Raw genomic sequence first — 6,216 nt, 5'->3', positions numbered from 1 at the left:
TTGTGCAATATTTTACTCCCTATAAATGTTTAGCGTTCATGTTGTGCAATATTTTACTTCCTATAAATGTTTAGCGTTCATGTTGTGCAATATTTTACTTCCTATAAATGTTTAGCGTTCATGTTGTGCAATATTTTACTTCCTATAAATGTTTAGCGTTCATGTTGTGCAATATTTCACTTCCTATAAACGTTTAGCGTTACCGTTGTGCAATATTTTACTCCCTAAAAATGTTTAGCGTTCCTGTAGTGCAATATCTTACTCCCTATAAATGTTTAGTGTTCCTGTTGGGCAATATTTTACTTTCTAAAAATGTTTAGCGTCCCTGTTGTGCAATATTTCACTTCCTATAAGTGTTTAGCGTTCCTATTGTGCAATATTTTACTCCCTATAAATGTTTAGCGTTACTGTTGTACAATATTTTACTTCCTATAAATGTTTAACGTTCATGTTGTGCAATATTTTACTCTTAGCCGTGAAAGTTCAACATTACTGTTGTTCTGGTGTCTTCACACGGTGCCCTTAAATATGTCTTCATGGTGATGACACAACAAATTCGGAATATTTCAAAATTAATTTGCACCAATATATCTCTTTTTTGTCACATTTTATCATGTAAGAAATAACTCGAAGTTTCACCAACATTTATATAACGTACTTTAATAATCTAGATTACAATAATGCTATTCTCTACATTCAATAAATGTTGTGGCCTCTGATACAATTTAGGTTAATATATACTGTTCGAAATGCCCAAATGCTTTGATTCGTCCTGCACAAATGAAGGCATTTCTAAACATTAAAATGTATCATAAGTCTGATTTTAATGTTTTACCTTTGAGGGAAACCCCTCGTCCCCAAAAAGATAAAAAAAATTAGTCTAGTCTGGTCATTGCTAAGGTAATCCAAGGATTTCGACTTTTTTTTTCCTCACATTCGAACTTTCACTTTTGACAGTAGTTAATCAGACAATGTGCAAATTCTGTAGTAAAGAAAAAGAAGGGATATCGTCGATACCCGCTTGGCTTAGGAAGTGTCTTTAAGTCAGCCTGTTGCTTATGTATTCTGATACATAATGGTTTTAACCCACTTTCTCTTGTTGTTTCTATTTTTTAAGTATTCCATTATATGCCCATTGCTTGTATACGTGTCTGCGAGTCTTAGACACACAAGTCTTTAGCTTTCCGTTACTTACTTTTATTATTTAAGTAAAAACACTTTCAAACATAGTTTAGGAAAATGAGATATACTGTCCAACCGTAATACAGGGTATCTCAAAACCATTATAGAGTTGTTACAGGATTTCTACAAGTTTATACAGGGCGTCTCAGAGACACTATACAGAATATACAGAGGGTGTCTCAGGCCGAGATATATAGGGTGTCTTAAACCGTCAAACTGTGTCTATACGGGGTGCTCAGAGCCACTATACAGAGCCAATACAGGGTGTTTAAAGCTGTGATACAGTGTCTATATAGGGTGTCTTAAGGCCGTCAAACTGTGTCTATACGGGGTGATTCAGAGCCACTATACAGAGTCAATACAGGGTGTTTAAAACTGTGATACAGTGTCTATATAGGGTGTCTTAAAACCGTCAAACTGTGTCTATACGGGGTGCTCAGATCCAATACAGTGTGTTTAAAGCTGTGATACAGTGTCTATATAGGATGTCTTAAAACCGTCAAACTGTGTCTATACGGGGTGATTCAGAGCCAGTACATAGAGTCAATACAGGGTGTTTAAGACTGTAATACAGTGTCTATATAGGATGTCTTAAAACCGTCAAACTGTGTCTACACGGGGTGATTCAGAGCCAGTACATAGAGTCAATACAGGGTGTTTAAGACTGTAATACAGTGTCTATATAGGATGTCTTAAAACCGTCAAACTGTGTCTATACGGGGTGATTCAGAGCCAATACATAGAGTCAATACAGGGTGTTTAAAGCTGTGATACAGTGTCTATATAGGGTGTCTTAAGGCTGTCAAACTGTGTCTATACGGGGTGATTCAGAGCCAGTACATAGAGTCAATACAGGGTGTCTAAGACTGTGATACAGTGTCTATATAGGATGTCTTAAAACCGTCAAACTGTGTCTATACGGGGTGATTCAGAGCCAATACATAGAGTCAATACAGGGTGTTTAAGACTGTGATACAGGTAGCTTAAAATCGCCAAACTGTGTATATATGGGGTGTCTCAGGGCAACTGTATTGAGTCAATATAGAGTGTTTCAGGCTGTGATAGGGTGCCTACAATTGATGTCCCTGTGTCATGTTACAGTATCGCGGCCCTGAGACACCTTGTATGTACATTGTAACACGACTGACTAACACCTTGTGAGTAAATTAGCATAATAGGGGATAAATGTTTTTATCATTAGTGAAAATATTGTGTATTAATAAGATGACCAAAATAATAATTATTATCAACTGGGTAGTCTTCGCGAAAAGACTTGTGCACGTGAAAAAGAAAGAAAGAAAACGTACAGGTGTACGTAACTTGCACATTTAGATCACTTTTTTGCTTATGTAATAAGAAATCATTACCATAAAGTCCAATTATGGAGTCTTTTCACGTTTACTGTAACAACACAATCAATCTAATTTAACACAACATTCCAGTACGGCCACGTCAACTTATGACCCTATTTACCTAACTATTCGAAACACATTCTGAACAGGAATAAGCTCGCAGTGTCTGCTAGTATCAATGCTACTCTCTCTCTAATCAAAACATTAAACACATTACTGATATAGTGCTTAAAAAAGAATACTTTAACCCTTAATGTATTTTTAATACCGTCATGTCCTTCTCTTCTGTTTCAGTTAAACTGACTAACGATTCTCCCACTCAGATACGGTGGCAATATTTTTCCTGCGTCGACTCTTTGAGAACGTACGGCAGGTGTTCTTACCTTTGGCCAGGTGTGTGTGGAGCGAGGGTATTATCTCTGCTGATTCTCGTGCCGATGTATCACGGAGAAGGCGTCGTCGTCATGGCTGCACAATTTACTGCTACAACGGTCGATGTGCGAACAGGGAACAGTAGAGTAAACAACACTCGGCTTTCGCGAAAAGACGCGACGAGGAGAAAATGAAACTTTTATATTGGATCTCTCTCATCCTGTACACAGAGTGTTGAGTTGATCGGATATTCGGTTTAAAGAATGATAGTACCAGACCAGCGACAACCTTCTAAGACATCCAACGGTGTTTTAAGGTCTAAATCTTCGAAACCACCGAGGGCCACGACACTGACTCAGCTAAACCTGGGCGACCCCTCGCGGCATCCACTGTTATCACCTGACGAAAGCAGGGACGCCAGAATCTAGGTCTATCAGCCTAGTTTAGAAGCTGTTTTGATTCTTCTTTGACCCCCCTTGTCTGGGATGAAACCCTGCAAGTCGGGCAGGGGAAACTCCTGAAGCCATGGAAGACACGAATAATGCTACAACTACAAAAAAAAAATTACATACTGGTGTGTTGAACAACATTTTGTTTTGATATTTTTGTAAATTCGTTCCAGTCTACACTGAAACAAAATGTCGACCTACAGTTTCATCATATTATTCACGAACATAAAGCAAGTCTGAGTTAATTGTTCAAATAATAATATATATATATATAAATCGGCCAAACTACTGTAAAGTCAACTGAAAGATTAAAGCTTTCGAGAAACAAAATGTAAAGTAAAACACAAAGATTTCCGTATGCTGACTGGAACTAATGCTTTCCATGAATCGAGTCTGACTAACAAGTTGCCAAATAAGAGCTTCCTGGCGGCCGCCTTATGCTTATCGTACCGGAATATATATATCCTAGGGTCCATGGTTCGTGTCCCGTTGCCGCAAAAACACCGCAACTTGGTGCAGTGGGTGCGTTATAAAAGTGACGCTCAAATCCGAAGAGTTAGCATGGGTGATGTTGACCAGCTATCGTCAGTCTAGTATATTAGTTCAAAATTAGAATCGGTTAGCGCAGGTAATCCTTGTGTATCTTTTGTGCGAACAAGCCTTGAATGTTATCTTACATAGTTTTGACTTTGTGTTTGATTATTTTTTAACAGCAGTAGATACAAAACAAAATTTCTAGTGTTTTAGCGTTTATAATCTATTCCCCCCCCCCCCCCAGTGGCTCAGCGATAAGTCTAAAAGCTTATAACACTAAAAACAGGGTTTTGATACCCGTGGTGAGCACAACACAGATAGCCCGTTGTGTAGCTTTGTGCTTAACAACAAATAAACAACATAGTCTACTGCTACAACAAGTAATCAAAGATTTAGACACAGGGACGATCACTGAACTGAAATAAAGACCGATACATTGATATCGATCGCATTGCATACACCCCGTCAGCAGATTATTATATCAACACATCTCTATATAAAGGACATACAACAGCTGGTGATTTATGAATTATAAATGATCAATGACCATGTTTGTAATCCTGTTGCACAAAAAAAGCGAGAACACGGGTAAATGTATCACGAGAGATATCCTTAGCTTTATAAATTAAAAAAATGTAGATGTTAATATTTATGTCGCTATTTGTCTCAAAAAACGATATTTCTTAATTTTGTATAAAACATTTATATAAAGGTTTTGAATGATTGATATGAATTACATCAAATATTTAAACCTTGAAGCTCAAATATTAGAATTAACTTAAAATCAAATATTTAAACCTTGAAGCTCAAATATTAGAATTAACTTAAAATCAAATATTTAAACCTTGAAGCTCAAATATTAGAATTAACTTAGAATTATTAGAATTTCTCCGTCACCTAACTTGTTCGCCCTTTCATCCATGAGGGCATTATGTAACGGTCAATCCCGCCACTCGTTGGTAAAATAGTAGCTCACGAGTTTGCGGTATATGATGTTGACTAGCTGTCTTCCCTCTAGTTTATTACTCCTAAATTAGGGACGGCTAGCAAACAAACAAGCACAAAAAACAAAGGTATAGATAAATAGCTCTTTTGTAGCTTTGCTCGAAAGTTTTGAAACAAACAAATATATCGCAAAGATGATTCACGGTTTTTCACGGTGTTAGATTTTTTGTTTTTCAATTTCTTTTAGACATGGTAACTAATAAACAGTTAGGAACTGCTATAAAGGATAACCTACAATGGTGGACTAATGATTTAACGACCTGTCATTTCTATTTCTGTATATTTTCTATGAGGTCTGATGAAGATGCACCAAATTGAATCAAAATGTCGTCTAATCACCATTTCGCCGCGTATGTTTCTGGAGTATAGAAGAACTTAACAAATGTCAGTAAAAGTACATCAGTTTCTATCAAAACAATAAATATCTTTGTGCTGACGTGGGATTTTAATGCTGTGCATTTTAGTTCTTACATTGTGTTCATCACCGCTGTCTTGTTGAAACCCATGCACAGCAATCGATGTTCTTACTCGCTGACATATTGAAGTGAACCGCTCTTCATAAAAATCCATGTTCCAGATCCTGTACTCCCTTTGGGACTACTTTAATCGTTGGTCACGGTCATCAGTCTGGTTGGCTAGCACAGGTGTTTCCACAGTAACAAGTTTCTGAGAAGGACAGCGAGGTTAGTCTCAGACCACACATTTTGACAAACTTTCCACACGCTCTCCAGTTTACCAAAGGTACAAAGTATATTGAAGCCCCTAAGAAGTAAACTGGAAAGTTTACTGTCACGAATGAAGCCATGGATTTTGAAGTGTGGCTGTAAATCTGTGAATCATTTGCTTCGTCACCTCAACTTCAAATCCTTGCTTATTCTCTTGTTAAGAGGTATGGCCAGGCTTCATCTCATTGCCTCAACACCTTTTTGAGTTGGAGGGGTCTCTTTTATACCCACAGCCTTCACTTTACTGATGAGGTCCTTAATTCGAATTGGTTTGGAGCATGATTTTCTAATTTACAATACAGTTGGTTTTCTACAGTTGGTACTACACGGTTGGCACTAAATAAAATATTACGAAAACAACTGAAACCAACTTAGTTATTGTTTTTATTTTGTTAGAGTAATACACTAACTGTTAAGCTATTCTCTAAAAGAAACAACGTTTGTCCCACCTTGCATATATACAAACACGCGTATTGATACGTACATTTACACAACATACGTATGTACGTTGAACGAATGTCATTTTGATTGGTGATATATATATATATATATATTGTTAATATAATGCTTGTAAGCACATGTATTTATGGAGCATTT

This window comes from Limulus polyphemus, unplaced genomic scaffold (genome assembly GCF_000517525.1).
Source record: "Limulus polyphemus unplaced genomic scaffold, Limulus_polyphemus-2.1.2 Scaffold8150, whole genome shotgun sequence".
Lineage (NCBI taxonomy): Eukaryota > Metazoa > Arthropoda > Merostomata > Xiphosura > Limulidae > Limulus > Limulus polyphemus.
Note: the sequence above shows the minus strand (reverse complement) of the source record.